This window comes from Cynocephalus volans, unplaced genomic scaffold, assembly GCF_027409185.1.
Source record: "Cynocephalus volans isolate mCynVol1 unplaced genomic scaffold, mCynVol1.pri scaffold_35, whole genome shotgun sequence".
NCBI classification, from domain to species: Eukaryota; Metazoa; Chordata; class Mammalia; order Dermoptera; family Cynocephalidae; genus Cynocephalus; species Cynocephalus volans.
The window spans coordinates 4324175-4342363 of NW_026902463.1; the positions used below are offsets into that span (position 1 = coordinate 4324175).

Below are 18189 nucleotides of genomic sequence, written 5' to 3' on the forward strand. Positions count from 1 at the left end.
TCCCTTCCCCAGTCTTCCTTGATCTCACACTCGTCTCTCTCCCCCTGCCCTTTCCTGCCTGCCTGACCCCACATCGGAAGCCGCAGTCCTGCAGCAGTGGCCACCCCGTTAATGAAGCGTGGTTGAAATCCGCGCTGCCCCCTTCAGAGCTTGCTGGCTCTGCCCGCTCTTCCTGCTCTGGTCTCACCTGCCTGGCCTCCCTCTCGCGGCAGGTTTTTCCCACTCAGCCTTCACGTTTGGGATCGAGAGCCACATCAGCCAATCCAACATCAATGGGACGCTGGTGCCGCCCGCCGCCCTCATCTCCATCCTGCAGAAGGGGCTGCAGTACGTGGAGGCTGAGATCAGCATCAACGAGGTACGTTATGTTTGCGGGGCTGGGCTTCCCAGCAGCGGGGTCTCGGGACCCCAGTCCAAAGCCCGCGTGTGCTTCCTGCAGGCGTCTGAGAGCAAGCTGGGGTTGTTTGTTTGGTTTTTGTTACACTTTGAGCATCCCAAATCCGAAGTCCTAAATGTTCCAAAATCTGAAGTTTTTGAGCATCAATGTGATCCTCAGAGGAAATGCTCACTTGAGCATTTCAGATTTTGGATTTTCAGATTTGGGGTGCATAACCAGTAAGTATAATGCAAGTATTCCAAACTCAGAAAAAATTTCACACTGTGAAACGCTTCTGGTTCCAAGCATTCCTGGGAGCCTGACAGAGGGCATAACCAGAGGGACAGTCAGGGACAGAGAGATGATGGCCCTGTGTTAAAGTGACTTCAGGTGCTGGTTTCACGACTGTGCTCTTTGTGGAGCTGATCCGGGGAAGGATGGAACAAAAACCATCAATTAAAATCATACAGATTCTCTTGTATCCCCTGCCACCTTCTAGATTGGGGCTGTGCCGATTTGATAGAAATTTTGAAAGTCAGTTATTTGGGATTTAAACAGATCCCTTCTCCTCCCTGGCCCCTTCATCTGTGCTCTCGGGATTCAGCTGAGTCCCACACGGATGAGTCCACGTGTCCCAGTTCTATCCTGCCTTCCTCAAGTTCAGAGCACACAAAAATGTGTTTCTCCGTCCACGAGGCAGAACCCGGAGCAATGAGGGTTTCATGTGATTCGAGTATTTAGAAAGCACGTCTTACTTTTAAGTGTGTACAGAAATTTTTTTGATAGTACCAGAGAATCGAAAGATGTTCAGACAAAAATGTGAATCAGAAGCCCAGACTGGAGCTCCCTCAGTACAGCGTGGTGTTGACAACACCAAGTCAAGGGTGATCCCCTTACCGGTCATCTTTTAAAAAAAACAGAAAAATATGAATCAGAAGTAAACGAGGTCATTGTCGGTTGTATCGTGGCTGTATTCGGTCTAAACCCTGAACCCAGGGCATCGTTTCAAGTAGCTGCAAGTGCTTAATTTATTAGATCAGATGGGCACGTGCACCAGGAAGGAAATCCTGAATGTTGCAGGCATCTCTAAATCGGGGCCGATGCTTCCAAAGACTTACTCCTCCCACAAAAGTGGGTACTAAGAGATTCCACACTTACCGTGGCACCAGACGGGGTTTCTCTTGTTCAGCATTATGTACATTTGTGGCTGGACCCTGCTCTGTAGTGGGGACTGTCCTGTGCACTGGAGGATGTGGACCAGCATCCCTGGTCTCCACCCACCAGCTGCCAGTAGACCCTCTGCCAAGTGGTGACAATGAAAAATGTCTCCAGTCATTCCCTGATGTCCTCCAAGGAGACAAAATTACTCCCCCCATACACACACCCCTGCCCCTGTTGAGAATCCTTGCATCAGGGATATAGCACTTTTGTCTAGGAATAAAGGAGACACGTTCACATATCCTTAATGCCCCAGTTCAGGTTGACACTTACCAAATATCAGGTCTCCCTCAGGACAGCCACCATACCTAGTTCTTCATCGACGATTCCCCTTGTCCACCTCCCGGTCCTTGGCCCACCATGGAGTCCCTCTGCCCTGCCCCTACAGTCCGGGCACCTGCTTGATGCCGCCGACCCCCGACCCCAGCCCCTGAGCTCCCAGGCGTCTCTGTTTCTGGGCCACCTTCCTGCACCTCTCCCACCTGGAAGGCAGAGTCTGGTCCTCGATGTCCTCTTTTGCGGTTGCTGACGGCTGCCCTTGGCTTACTTTCTCAGGATGGCACGGTGTTTGACAGCAGCCCCATAGAGTCCCTGTCCCTGATAGACGCTGTGATGCCCGACGTGGTGCAGACGCAGCAGCAGGCGTTCCGCGAGAAGCTCGCGCAGCAGCAGGCCAGTGCGGCGGCCGCAGCGGCAGCAGCAGCGGCTGCAGCAGCAGTCATGGCAGACACGGCAGCCCCGGCAGCAGTTTCCCAGCAAAATCCACCAAAGAACGGAGAGGCCACGGTCAACGGGGAGGAGAACGAGCACACGCAATAATTAAGTGTGGGGCTTCTGGCGCTTTATTGTGCTTGTAAAGCTGGGCGAATGCAACGACTTCTTAGAGATCTGCCTGCTGTCAACTTCTCACCAGTTGCTTTCCAGTGCTTGCTTACTGTACGGCCGGAAGACCTTCACATTCCCCGTTTGTCACCTAAATCCTTAGACCTGACCTTCTCGACACACATCCTGGATTTTATGAAATCCTGCTGCCCTGCTCCTGAAGGCTCGCGTGTAACAGGGACAAGTACCAGATGATCACTGTCCAACATAAGCAAGTATCTCTCTCAGCCTTCCATGCAGAGGGTTTTCAGCCAAATTATGGTCTAGTAGTCGAGCCCATGGTCAGTGCAAGGGCACCACGCCCCGAACACCAGACATCATCTTACTTGGTCATTGCAAAACCCCGGGAGGTTAGACCTGTTAGCTAATCGCCCAAGAGTATGCAGCAGATGAGTCAGAGCTCGACAATCATATCACAAAACTTGCTCAGGCCCGGTGCACCTTCCACCAACTAACTCCCACATCAGAAAATCTATTTAAAACTAGAACAACAGAGACAAAAGAGGTGCCATGTCCTGGGACCCAAAGTCAGAATGCAAGGCATGCCTGTGCTCCATCAAGGACCTGAGCCATTCTGCCACCCCTCTGGTCTGAGGTCGGCTCCTTACCCGTTCCCCATCTCTGGTCGTTTCCTCTGGAGGCTGTTCCCTGCAGTGGCCGTGGGAGTGGGAGTTCTTCTACCCAGGCTGCTTCTGGGCACTGACCCCTGCCCCAGGGAGCCCAGCCTCCTTCTCTTGCTGGTGCACGTGGCTAACGCACCCTCGCTCACTGCTCTTAATTTCTGCAGCAGCCAGCTCAACCCCCTTCTCAGCACCTCACGCCTGGTCTGCAGACCAGCCTGTTGGGGCTGCAGTATGCCATGGCCGCCTGTGGATAAGTGAGCAGGTGACAGCCTACTCTGCACGCCTCTACAGAGTCCCAGGCCCCCACTGCACGGCTGGCTAGGACGCCAGCTGTCCTCTCGCCATCACCAGGGGATGGATCCACCAAACATGGAAGATCATTTTGCTTATCTTCATCTTCTCCCAGCCACATGGGAACTTGGGAAGCATAAAAGAAGTAGGGTTTTTTCACAGCCCCGCTGTTCCTGAGGGTAGGCTGTGAAGATTTTGTGTCAGGCTTCTCAATCCAAGCAGGTTCACCAGGAATTTTCATATTTTTATGTGTTGACCCAGAAGCAGTGGATCTTAGGTTACCTGCCACTGAGAAGTGAGTCCTTGTCTTCCTGGGGTTTTCCACCAAAATACCTGAACAAGAAGATATAACAGCAGACTCAACTCTACACAGCATTACAAAACTGTCAGCTGCTGCTGACTCTGTGCTAGTTAGATCGGACCGCTGCCTTCTCTTTCCCATAAAGCAGGGGCTACTAAACTTTCCCTAAGGGGCCATACAGTGGCTGTCACAGGCTTTCAGGGCCAGGCAGTCTCTGTCACAGTGACCCAACTCTGTCTTGAAATGCAGAAGCAGTTGTCCTCTTCTGCTCGGGCTGCTGTGACAGAGTACTGCAGATCTGCGGCAGAAACAGCAGACATTTCTCCCCGCAGGCCTGGAGGCTGCAAGTCTGAGCTCCAGGTGAGGCAAGCTGGTTCCTCCTGAGTCCTCTCTCCTTGGCTAGTAGACACCATCTTCTCCCTGTGTCCTCACATGGTCGTCCGTCTGTGTGTGTCTCTGTCCTAATCTCCTCTCCTTATAAGGACATCAGTTGTATTGGATTATAACCCACTCTAAAAACCTCATTTTACCTTAATCACCTCTTTAAAGACCCAGTCCCCAAATACAGTCACCGTCTGAGGTACTGGGGTCACGGTTCAACCCATATCAGTCGCTGCAGGTAATGCATAAATATATGGGAGTCGGTAAATAACTTAAACGTTATTTATGAGGAGAGGCTGCAGCAGGATAGATTTTGGCCCATGGGTCATAGTTGACTGGCCCCAGTTTTATGGAATAAATTAGTGTATTCCTCACTCAAGTTTGAAGACTGGCAAAATACAAAGAGACATAAAATACCCAATCACACAAAGCCATGATTTAGTTATAATCATCAGAGATGGTATCGCCTAGTACATAAAAACAAGGTGTTCCTAAAACAGAAGCCCCCTGAGAATGAGTTTCCTTTTTATTGATAAGCCATATGACTTTTTGTGTTTCCTACAACAGATAATCACTCAAAACCCATGCAAATTGACTGGGACGTTGAGATTCCACCCAACAAAGCCACAGTCCTTCGGGGCCATGAGTCCGAGGTGTTCATTTGTACCTGGAACCCTGTCAGCGATCTGCTGGCTTCTGGGTGAGGATGTCAGGGGGGGGACGCTCCATGGTCAGGGGAACCCCTGCTCGCTTCTGGCATTCTGCCTCAAGGGACACGTGCTGTTGTCTGACCTCGTGTGTCACGTCTTCCCGACATGAGCAGATCCCGAGCAGGTCCTGTTAACTCCACAGCTCTGTGTGTCTCGGATTGTGAAGTCGACATTCCTCGCCGTGTTCTCCATGGGATGGGGATCAAAGACATTTAAAACTGATAAATGCGGAGGTGGGGAGGAGAGGAGGGGGGATGGATGGGAGGGGGGGAAAGAGCTGTTCCCACCAAGAGCCGACGTGCGTGTGTTTTTATTCTGCAGGTCTGGAGACTCGACGGCCAGGATATGGAACCTTAATGAACACAGCAACGGGGATTCTACCCAGCTTGTACTGAGGCAATGTATACGGGAGGGGGGACACGATGTCCCCAGTAACAAAGATGTCACCTCACTGGACTGGAACGTAAGCATCTTCCACCCCCCAGGCCCCTTGAAATGTGTGGTGGCCCTGCCCTGAGCTGTGGGCTCACAGGTGCTCTCCATCTCCAAGAGATCCTGCTTAGGCCATGGCGGGCATCGAATGAGCTGTGTGTTGGGTGTCCATGCCTTCCCATGGTCAGCACACATGAGCGAGTCAAGCCTGATGGCGCTGAGAGGGGGACCTCACAGCGTGAAGGTGGGACCCCCGGAAGGCTCAGCTGGGGAGCTGTGACAAGCAGCCAGGAAAGAAAACTTTCCACCTGGAGAGCTCAGGACCAGCAGCTAAGTGCATTTATACGTGGGACACATGCCGTTCAACTTCTTTTTGCTTTCTGCATAGTCTTAGGATGACTTTCTGTAGGTATTTTAAATTCTGTCCTTAATTAGACAGCACACATGTTGAGTGGTTCCAGTGTGGCTTTCTCACTTCCTGGTCCACATGTCTTGCATTTAATTTAACAGCAGTGTGTGCTGAAGTAGTCAGAGATGACCCGTTAGTCTCTTAATGTGGCATCAGTTATCGGCTTAGGAATATTCTAGACTTGGGATCCTGGCGATTTCTGTGTGCTTTTCTGGTGCCACCACTACTAAGCTGCTTCTGTGGGTTTGTGTCTCTTTCTGGCCCGCAGAGCAATGGGACACTTCTGGCCACAGGTTCATATGACCGTTTTGCAAGGATATGGATGGAAGACGGTAGTCCTGTGTCTGTCGTGTTGAGGTTGGACAGGACCTTCTTCTGTATGTAACCGTGAAGTGAACAGACCATGACTTTGAAGTCAACATGTTTGTCTGTATTTGTTTTACATAACAGGTAATCTGGCCAGCACCTTAGGCCAACATAGAGACCCCATCTTTGCCTTGAAATGGAACAAAAATGGGAATTATATTTTGAGTGCTGGTGTAGACAAAGTGAGTATTAACTTAAAACAAATACTTTCGATCTATACATGTTTATTTTCATTCTCCAGATAACACGATGTTTTCTTTGAATTCTTAGGCTTTCTCCTTCCCCTTAAGAAATCAAAAGGACCTGTATAGGTTTTGTTTTTGTAATTTTGATCTTCGTGTTAATTTTACCATGTAATCTCTGTCAGTATATTCCACTGTTGTACAGACCTCTGTGCAAAGTGTCTCTTCTTTTGAGGTTCATAGTTTAATGATAAAGAGAGGAAAATCTCCAGACTGTGTTTATCAATGGCTGGACAGAGCAGGGGGTGTGGGTGTGCTCTGTGTAAACTTTCACCCCTAGAGTGATGTTAGTGACACAGACTTTTCTCTTAGCAGACTTCTGCTCTCCTAATTTGATAAGCTCCTTTTTCCCACTGTAGACTGCACAATTCCTGAGCAGGAGTAAAACGGACCCAGGGACAGGGCACTGTCCCCTGACAGGCCACGGAGCCAAAGTGGGACTCCTTTACTCTGCACTTGGACAGGGCTGCCAGAGAGATGTGATGGCTTTAGAGCCAGGTGCCTCTCGAAGCCATCATGGGGTGGAAGATCCCAGAACAAAGAGGAAGGAGACATAGAACCATTCCCCCACAGAAACTACACTGGTTTCATGATAGTTTGAAAACTTTACTCTGTTACTGCTTTCTGTTCATTCAAGGTGTAAAATTTAATATAAAATAATAAACGAACTCTAAACATCATCACATTCTTGGAGAAGTCATGGGTGCACTTGGCAGGGTACAGCCCACACAGGCGATAACTGGCCCATCACCTGTTCTTCTAAATAAAGTTTTATTGATACACAGCCACTCTCATTTGTTGAGAATTGTCGGTAGCCGCTTTCACGCCTTAGTGGCCGAGTTGAGGAGTTGCAATAGAAGACCATTGGACCTCAAAGTTTAAGGTATTTACCAGGGGCCCCATGACAGAAAGAGTGCCAGCACCTGTATGTGGATATAACTGTGTAGGTCAGTGAATCATTTGTTCCTTTTCTCTATATTTAAGCCAAGAAACTCTTCATTCAGACTTGGGAGCCTAATTTATTATAATATAAGAAAAGATAAGCTGCTGTGGTTGACACACTAAATGTGTCATGTAACTACCATCAAATTTTTCCCAATATGTTCTAGTTCAATTAATACGCATACACAGCACTCTGTCATGCCTTCAGTAGGCCATTGGTAACTGCCACTTGAATTATGAAAATAATTCATGAAAATGATCGCTAACATTTACAGCAAGCAGGCATTAGTATGTTCAATTCCATTTTACAGAGGAAGAATTGGAGCGCCAGAGAGGTTTATTACCTTGTCTAGTGACACACAGCTGTTGCAGCGTGGAGGAGGATCAGTCCCTGGTTACCAGTAACTCTGCCCTCCGACTTGCCGAGCATTCTAAATCATTTCCTGGCCACCTTACCACCTGGCGGATCTTTATTGTACATTCATTTGTGTGTTTCTCACCTGTTATTTATTTTGACTCTACCAGGTGACGGACTGTACAATCAGTAAAAAATGCGTATTTGGAATCATGTTAGTCTTTTGGGTCATGTATGTCCCTCTTTTCTCCTTAGTCAATCATGGCAGGAATAATAACAGTGTCCTTGAACATAATACCCATGGAGAAAATGTAAATTACGATGATGCTGGTGTGACCTTCAGTGTATGCTTAACCCAAAGTGACAAAAATATATTTCACATTCTCAAAGCTTTTGTGAAATGTTTTCTTTGGTTCAATGTATATTTAACATAAACGTCAACTAAATGTTCCAGTGACTGATTGTAGTATGTGAAAATGTATCAGACATTTGTGAGTTTACTTACAGTTTGACCCTTGAACAGCACAGGTCCACTTATACATGGTACTTTTTTGGTCTGGTAAATACTGCACAATGCTATAAATGTCTTTTTCTCTTTCTTATGATTTTCTTAATAACATTTTCTTTTCTCTAGCTTATTTTATTGTAAGAATACAGTATATAATATATATATATATATAAAACACAGAAAACATGTTTTATTTGAACGTTAATGTTATTGGTAACAAGTCAGATCAATAGTCGGCTATTAGTAGTTCCGTTTTGGGGAAGGCAAGAGTTACACGTGGATTTTCAACTGTGTCCTGGTCGGTAACCTAACCCGCCCATTATTAAAGGACCGATTGTACTCACAATATATAATCCACATTTGTTTGTGCTTGAGAAATTAAGAAAACAGTTGCAGACAAACAGTGACAGGTGGTCTAGAGCTGACCCCAAATGTAGGAATACCATGTTTAAAAGACACTTGCTGCTCTGAGTGATCCCTCTGAATGTTTCTACAATCAACCGAAAACATAACCAGCTCTTAAAATGAAATCTTTATGAAGCCCCACTGACAGACAGGTGTAAAGTTTCCAATGTCGTTGAAAATTCCGGTTAATGAAGACATAATTCCAATGGTATTTATGGAGCTGCCCCTGGCTGCTGCTTTAAGTATGTTCCTAGCATCAGTAAGTTCATCAGAATTCATGATTTACTTTGTGTTCCGAGTTGCCGATCACCTTTTTCCTTACTGTAAATCAGAGCCTGACCCGGGCATAATCCGATGGCTTTTTCACATCGCGTGGTCCTGGTTCATGGATGGTCGGTGAGGGGAATTTCCAGAAATGTCTGTTTGTGCAGCTCTTCATTTGGAAAACTGCTGGAAAGACATTTAGATATGTTTTGGTACAGGTATTTTAGCGTTTTGGGATGAGGGGGCATCACCACTGATTTGGGTAGTTTTCTCAGTTATCAGTTAAGGCTGCTGTGTCCGCTGCAGTAGGCACCAGCTCCTGTGGCTGTAGGTCATCACATGTGGCCGTCCAAACTGCTGTGTGTAAAACACGCTGTGATTCCAAGTCCTAGGATGGGGGGCAAGAAAGAATGTCAGATACCTCATTAATATTTTTCTATACTGATTACATGTTGAAACAATAGTATTTTGGCATTATTGGAGTGAAATAAAATACACTGTTAATGAATTGTACCAGTTTCTTTTTTTCTTTTTAATGTGGTGACTGTAAAATTAAAAATTAGTGTAGTGACTCACATGATACCTCTGTGGGACACTGCTAGGCAGTTAGCTTATTTGGGGAGAGCACGGTGTCACACCAAGGTCAAGGTTCAGATCCCCTTACCAGCCAGCCACTAAAAACCCCCAAACTACAGAGAAAAGAACACTCCCCTCTGCTTCCCCTTCTCCTACTAATATGACCTGTCCTCATCCTGAACTTCCTACAGCTTCCCAGAAAAATTAAAGGAATAGCTCTATTGGACTGTGGTGGTTTAGAAGGAATAAGGGCCCACTGTCTTTTCTTGTATGATGCACTTTTCATGAGAAAACTTTGCAAGAAGAATAATTACTAACTTTTTCCTTTGTTTGTGGCGTGCAGACAACAATCATTTGGGATGCCCACACAGGAGAAGCCAAACAACAGTTTCCTTTCCTTTCAGGTTAGTTTTGTTTTGATTTTGTAATTTAAAAGGAATGATTCAGAGTTCTGTGAAATGTCCCTTAAAGTAATTGTGAATGCACAGAGGGAGCAGCCTGTGCAACCTCGCTGGTGGGAAGGAGACCCATTTTATGTTAAGTGTTGTCGTTCAGGTTTGCAAGGTACAGACGCCTCAACACCCACCTGCTCCCGAGTCTGGAAACACCAGCCAAAGAGCCAGGGCAGGCTTCTCTGTCCTGCTGCTCCGGGAGGGCTGCTGTGTTGGGGTCCCCGACACCACTCCGTGTTTGGCAGTCTGCTGGGTGGACACACAGGACTCAGCATAGACACCTAAACTTCTTGTGGGAACGGATACAAAGCAACATCAGCAAAGGGAAGAGGCATGAGGGATGAAGTCCCAGGGAGAACAGACGTGAGCTCCCCGGGGAGTCGCACGGGATCTGCTTAATTCCCCCAGAAGTCAGCTGTCTTCCAGTGAAGCCCGTTAGAGACTTGGTGCTGAGGGTTTTCATTTGGGGCTGGTCACATGGAGGCACCCATTGCCGACCCCATGCCCGATTCTAGACTCCCAGAGTCAAGCAGGTGCTCAGCACAAACTGCACTGTTTGCACGGACAGCACAGGCAGGGGCCGTTCCCATCAGTGAAGGAATGGTGAGAGCTCGTATCATAAGAGGTTGGTCAGACCTTGATGGCTAAGCCTCAAAGCACTGAGCTCCTGGCCCTTGAAGACATTACCTGGTTACAATGGCCCGAAACGCTATGTAGGCAGCACCCTGTTCTCTGTGTGACGTGTGCTCTAGTGAGGCACTGTTCACAGCCCTCAGGCCATGAGCTTTCCCAGTCAGGGTTCTGTGAGCACAGGGCACAATTCCAGAGCTTCTCTTTCTCAGAAGCAGCCTGTGATGATCCTGAATAAAAGGGACTCGCTGAGATTCCTACGGAGAAGGGGTACATCACGTGAGCAGCTCCCTCTCCCCCTTGCTGTTCCTTCCCGAGCCCCCCGCCTCCGGCCGTCACCTCTCACTTGATGCGTAAATGCCTCTAGGGAGTGTTCCAGTGGGAGTGCCTCAGGGGAGCAGAGACTATACAGACATGAGCAGTGCATGGCCATGAGGTCCCCGGAGTGCCAAGTGATCACTGGAGCAAGTGGGTGCCTGAGAGGAGGTGGGAGCAGTCGCCCTCAGCCGCAGACCCGCTCCTTGTAAGTGGACAGGCACGAGGCTTGGAGGCCACAGGTACAACAGCCATGGGGACTAACACATCTGTACCCCTTCTCTGGCTGGTAGCTGTGCTGACGGCCTGAGATGGCTTGTCTCACTCCATGCTCAGCATCCCCTGAGGGCTTATCAGAACATCCTTGTGTGCAGCTGAGACCCCAGGACCTGACTGATGGACAGAACAAGGATGGAGTCTGGCCGCTCTGCCTTCACCACCTGGTCTTTACGTGTTCTTCCAACATCTTGGGGCACTGGCTCTGAGGACAGAACGAGGGCTGGGCTTTTAACAATGGCCCTGGGCATTTCGGTGCATTGGAAATTGTCTGGATTTCCTGCTGCTGTCTCAGCAAGGAACCCAGAAAGTAGAGAATGAGAACGTAACTAAAGTGCAGCATTAGTTAACCTTTGTATTGTTCCCATCGTCGTTACTTCTGAGGTCCCTTCAGGGGCAGGGCTCACACTAGATCAAGGAGTTGGGAAAGCTTGGACATGGAGAGGTCTAGCGGGGAGTGACCAGAGGGCAGTCATCTCAAAACCCTCAGCAGAGCCGAGGGTCTCTTGGACTCAGGGAGGGTGTTCCTCACGAGTCCTGAACCTTTCACCCAATTTCATCCCTAATATGGGATTCTTGTTGACTCTAATTATCCCCGAATCCATGGGATGCATTAATGTGTTGCAGGATTTTTTTTTTTTAATTGGGGTGTCTTGAGCAAAGGCTATGAAATCTTTTTCCTCTTCTTTTTCCTGCTCTCTCTGTGAAAGCAAGTCTAAAAGGCCCACCGTGGTGATACTGCTCAAGCAGGAAGGTGCGGCGGCAGGCAGCCAGCACACCTCACCTGCCCTTTCTCACCTGTGCCGTGGGAGCAAGAGATGCTGCATGTCGTGGGGCACAGAAAGGGCCACGGGGCCTCTCTCCAGAGGCATCTTGTCGTCCCTGCAAATGTGGGAGGAGAGGGTCTTTAAGGTCTTTAAACCAAAGAGTCAGTTCACGAGGGAATATGTTTTATCGTGTTACTAGATATGGCTTCTCCACCATGCTGTCAATTGTTCTAAGTCAGGTGAGCTCTGTGCACAGCTGATAAATGTCAGCGTCCTCCCTGTCTTTCCTGCTCCACAGCCCCTGCTCTTGATGTGGACTGGCAGCACAACACTACCTTTGCCTCCTGTAACACAGACATGTGTATTCATGTATGCAGACTTGGCTGTGACCGCCCAGTCAAAACCTTCCAAGGACACACAGTAAGTGGGACTTCTGAGTTTCAGACTTGAGTTCATGAGAATGTGATGTGGGAGCCTTTTTATATATATATTTTTTTACCTAGAATCAAAGGATGCCATGACAGCAGACCAGTTCCTCTGCAGACCTTTGCTCTTGAACTGTTGCAGCTACCCTAGGCAGGTGGATTAAATCAGTGACGGGAAGGCAGTGAGAAAAAGTGACCCTGAGGTGATCTAGATGTTGGACTTTGTGGCAAAGGCTATGAAAAAAATGTACGAGGATATAAAGGAAAAGATGCTTGTAATAAGTGAATAGATGGGGAGTGTCAGCAGAGAATCGAAATACTATGTTTGGGGAGTAATAAGTGAATAGATGGGGAGTGACAGCAGAGAATGGAAATACTATGTTTGGGGATCCCCTGTTAAAGCAGAGGGGTCTGATCAAAGCCCCTGGGGAGTTGCCATCATGCCCCCAATTTAAGGGAATTCAATTCCATTGCCCTCAGTGCCTTTGCCTTTCATTACTACCCACCAGTCTCAGCTCCCAGCCCAATGCGTTCCTGCTTCCAAAAGAAGGTTCTTTGGAGCACAGGTATCCATTGCCCCATGAATATCTGGCTGTGGTTACAAAGGGACACTTGCGTTTTCTGGTCTAAACTTGTTTCACCACTAATCCTGGATGATCTGCAATCTTTTAATAGTGCTGCCCGCAGTCTGTGTGTGCCGTAGGGTACAAGGTCACATAGCTATGTGATTTCCAGCTGCCATGCCCGGGATTTTACCACCGTGCCACCACTTGGCTCTTTAAATGGCTCTCCTTGTGGCTAATCGTTGGAACAAGCCTCAAGCGAAATGTGGCTGAGCCTACTTCTTCCTGAGACTTTTGAGCCACTTCTCGATGCTTCCTAGTAATTGTGACTTGGGCTGAGAGTGGCGGGTGGGTGGAGGTGGCGCTCCATTCCCAGGAGGGTTCAGCTTGAGACAGTTCATGGTGACTGGCTCCAAATTCCTGGGCCCCAAGAAACCTACCCATCGATTCTCCTGTCAGCATCCGCAGCCAGAACCAGCTACCCTTGTGCACATTGACACACGCCCACACTCCCAAACATGCATGCACTCACTCACACCTCCAGACTCGAGCACATGCACGCACACACATACATGCATACACACTCGCACACACGCAGGCACACTCAAGCGTACTCGCACGCACACTCACATGCCTGGACACTCATGTATGTGTATGAAAACCCACACACAGCCACATGCTGACACACTTATGCAGACTTGTGCACATGCACACAAAATCATGCATGCTCATGCACACTCATGTACACTTGTGTGCACGTATGTGCATGCACACATCTTCACACTCACACGTGTACACATTATCCGCTCTCCAGTCTGACCTCTTCATCCTCGCCTGGCTCATAGGAGCCCACTCCTTGGACTCACATGCATGCCCACTCACACGCCTGGATACTCATGTACGTGTATGAACACCCCCACACGGCCACATTCTCACACACACGTGCAGACGTATGCGGACTCACACTTATGGATACTTGTTCACATGCACACAAAGTCATGCACACTCATGTTCACTTGCGCACACATGTGTGCACGCATACGTCTGCACGCTCACACACAGGTCCACACGTTATCCCCTCTCCAGTCTGACCCCTTCATCCTCCCCTGGCTCACAGGTGCCCACTCCTTGGACTCACATGCATGCCCACTCACACTCCTGGACACTCACATCTACATATGCACACCAGCATACATGGCCACTTGCTTAGACACATGTCCATGTATTCATACACATCCATGCACTTACACACGTCTGCACACTTACACACCCTGGGCAATCACAGGCAAATCTGTGCACATGCCACTCTCCAATCTGACCCTTTCATCCTCCCCTTGCTCACACAGGAGCCCACTCCCTGGACTCCAGGCTTTCTTCCTCCCTTTTCCCAGGCCATCCGTGCCATGTGGAACACTGATGTGGCCCTGCCACTTCTTTGCTTCACACCCTTCACAACTCAGTTTCCTTAAAATGTAGTGTGACCATATAATTTATCCTCCAAACCAGAGTTCTTAGGTGTATGAAATTATTTAGAAAATGAGTTATGAGTGTGAAGTTAGTTAATTGTTGGGCTGGACAGCAGGCATAATATTGTGGGATTGTCCTGAGCAGATGGGGCCCTACAGTCACCCTAAGGAAAAGACCCTTGTGGGTGCACCTTCTCCTTGGTCTCCATGTGCGGCACAGTGTTCCTCTGCCACAGGCTGTTCCTTTGTAGAACCGTGTTCCCTGTGTGTCCCCCTCTCCCTTGCCTGCCGGGTACATTTGCCTTTGTCCCCCGGGGCTTAGCTTCGGGATCTCGGGGCCCTGGTGGCCCTCAGGAACAGTCCTGTTCCTTTGTGCACCCAGCATGCTGAGCTGCCTGGTAGAACTCCCCTGCCCTTTGTATTTCCAGGCTGTTTGCACTGGAGGGCAAGCCCCTTGGGTGGGTTTTGTTTCTCCTGTGTGTTCTTACAGAGCCACCCTCTGGGCTCTGGCGTGTGCTCGTGCACTTGGGGCACACGGGCCTCCTGTTCCCCGTGGAACCGCACCGTGGCTGAGGGGTTTCATTTGTCTGCATTGACCCCCGGCCACTGCCACTTGCCAGAAAAAGGTAGCAGATTTAGATAGAAGCAGTAGCTGTAGCATTAAAAATGCACAGGGAAGTGATTTCCATGTCCAGTTTTAAAACAGCTGTGGTTTTGGTGTTTTTATTTGCTACCTATACTGTATGTGAATTCTTCATTTGCTTCCTTCCTAGTATGGAATTTTTTCCCTTCAAGAAATATTGATGAGGGTGGCTGCTCATTTGTGGTATATGGCTGTGCTTTTATATAAATGAACAAGGCAAAGTGATGAAAAAGGAAAACGCATGGCCTCCCAGGCTCTTTGCTTTGCTTTTGGGGAAAGTCCCAGGTGGCCGATCAGCAGGATGACAGAATCTTGCTTCCCCTGGAGGATGGCCAGCAGGATGACAGAACGCTACTGCCCTCAGCAGCAGTCTCTGGTGGACGGTAGGCAGGATGAGAGAGTGCTACTGCCCACTTGTGTACAGCTGCTGGGGTGACAGGGTGCTACTACCCCCTTGTGGACAGCCACAGGGATGACAGAGCACTATTGCCCCCTGGTGGATGGCAGGATGACAGAGCACTACTGGCCCCTGGTGAACCGTAGTCAGGATGAGAGAGTGCTACTGCCACCTTGAGGACAGTCACTGGGATGACATCACACTACTGCCCCCTGGTGGACGGTAGGCAGGAAGAGAGTGTGCTACTGCCCCCTTGTGGACAGTCACTGGGATGACATCGCACTACTGCCCCCTGATGGACGGTAGGCAGGATGAGAGAGTGCTACTGCTCCCTTGAGGATAGGCAGGGTTGTTACAGAGCAACATAGCCCATGGTGGATGGTCGGCCGGGTGACAGAGCACTGTTGCCCCCTGGTGGATGGCTGGGTGAGAGCGTGCTACTGCCCGCTGCTGGATGGCAGGGTGACAGAGTGCTACTGCCCCCTGGTGGACGGCCACCATGATGACAGAGCGCTTCTGATCCCTGGTGAACGGTAGGCAGGATGAGAGAATGCTACTGCCCCCTTGAGGACAGCCCCTGGGATGACAGAGCACTACTGCCCCCTGGTGGACAGTAGGCAGGATGAGAGAGTGCTACTGCTCCCATGAGGACAGCCAGAGTGGTTACAGAGCACTATTGCCCCTGGTGGACAGCGGCTGGGATGACAGAGCACTATTGCCCCCTGGTGGATGGTCGGCCAGATGACAGAGGGCTTCTGCCCCCTGCTGGACGGTAAGCAGGATGAGAAAGCACTGCTGCCCACTTGTGGACAGCTGCTGGGATAACAGAGCACTATTGCCCCTAGTGGATGGTCGTCCGGACAACAGAGCACTGTTGCCTCCTGGTGGACGGCAGGGTGACAGAGTGCTACTGCCCCCTGGTGGACGGCCACCATGATGACAGAGCGCTACTGCCCCCTGCTGGATAGCCAGTGGGTCTGTTCTCAGGCCTTGATATCCTTTCCAAACCCGTTCTATTTTTCAGAAAGAGGTCAATGCTATTAAATGGGATCCTTCTTGAATGTTGCTAGCATCCTACTCTGATGACATGACATTAAAGGTAAAGTTGGCATCTGTAGGGATGAGCTCTTTTACCCTAAACAGCCCACAGTACTGAACGCAAGTCTCACATGTGGGGGTTATCTGTACTGAGTCCTCTTCCTTCCTCTATAATTTGTCCCATTACTGACTGTCAGATTAGCTCTCGCCCAGTGAAGTCTGATGTACCAGTCAAGGGTCCTGCTAGGAGTCCCAGCCCTTCCTGGGCAATGACCTGCAGTTTTATCCAGTGGGACATTCCAATGGCTTGTGTACGGTTCACAGCCAGCAGTCTCTTGGCTCACTGGAGGGACATAGCTTACTCATATTGTTACCACTGTGTTCTCTAGATCTGGAGCATGAAGCAGGACACGTGTGTGCACGACCTGCAAGCTCACAGCAAAGAGATATACACCATCAAGTGGAGTCCCACCAGGCAGGCCACCAGCAACCCCAACTCCAACATCATGCTAGCGAGGTAAGGACAGGACGCCTGCACAGCCCAGCCTCGGCTCCTGAACTCAGCCTGGCCCGCTGTCACTGAGGCAGCAGCACAGCAGCAGAACTTCCTCATACGCAGAGAGAACAGGACGTTTTGCTGGAGCATTGAACGTCGTAGCTCCCTTTTGAAGGGGCCGAGATAGAACTTTTAAGTGAGACTTGGAGAAGGCACTTTTAAGTGAGACTGGGAGAAGGCACGTGTTGAGATGGCTTCAGGCACTTGGCTTTGCTGAAGGTTTTCCTGACAGCAGAGAAAGGAAAGGGAAAGAGTTCACCTTGGAACTTGGGCTTGGTTTATTCCTTCAACTCAGGGCTTACATGGGCAGGAATTTCAAGCAGGGATAAAGGTTCCCCCAGCCACAGCCAGACTTGACCTGACATTGTATATAGTGAGTCCCCTAAGACACCAGCTTCGGAGGTAGTGGAGTGGCCAACCAGTCACCGCCAGAATTGGGAAGAGGGGTTATAAGTGACAAAGGTGGCCTCCCACAAACCACGTGGCTTTAGGCTTCATTCAAGAGCATTATTTTGCCAGAAGCTCGCCAGACCCAGTTAAGAGTAGAATGTTCCACTCCTGTTATTTCAGGAAGAACTCTTAGAAGAAGAAGCTAAAGAGATTCTGAGAACGAATGCTGTGTTTGCAGTGACCTGACTTGATGTTAACACTCTAAAGATTGAGGCCTTGGTTAGGAATATAGTTGTCCTCAAGCAGAAGGTACTTATTCAGAGACACTCAGGACAGTAGCTGGGTGTATATATCCTACCATCACTGCACAGTAGTAGACGGTGACGATGATGGTGATATCTTACTCTGTACTGGGGGAGATGAGTAGACTTAAAGCTTTTGATGGTGTGACAACTAAACTGGCTGATAAAATGGCCAGTAAATTAAAGTCAGATGGGAGCTGCCTCGTGGTCACAGTTTCATCTTTAGAGCCAGACTCCCCTCTGTCACAGCCTCATCCTCACAGACCAGCCCAGACTCCTGGCTATATGTCCCACTTCCTGCTCTCCCTGAAGAGAGAACGTCCCTCCTGCAGTTGTCCCTCCATCCCACTATCATCATCGTGTTCCCTCCACGGGATCATTCCCCTTAGCATCTCAACGTGCTCTAACGTCGGTCATCATGAAAACAATAACAAAACAAGCCTCCTGTGACTTTACGGCCCCTGCAGCAACGAGGCTTCCACAGAAATGGCCCCAAGCCAATTATCTCATTTCTTCCTTTGCTTGCTCAATCATTGTCTCCTTGTTCCCTAGGTCGACTTTATACACGACGTCTCTGATGTGCATTTTCCATGCCCAGTGAGTGTCGAGTTGCTGTGAGAAGGTGTCCGCTCACCCTCTTCCTCTCGCAGCTCACCCCAGTCAAAAGCATCATGCTCTGGGCGTACGC

The 18189-nt window shown here is 49.3% G+C and overlaps 1 pseudogene; it reads left to right on the forward strand.

Moving 5' to 3' along the window:
- The first annotated feature begins 220 nt into the window (after positions 1-220).
- LOC134369063 (F-box-like/WD repeat-containing protein TBL1X) lies at positions 221-16774 on the forward strand (annotated as a pseudogene).
- Positions 16775-18189: the final 1415 nt, after the last annotated feature.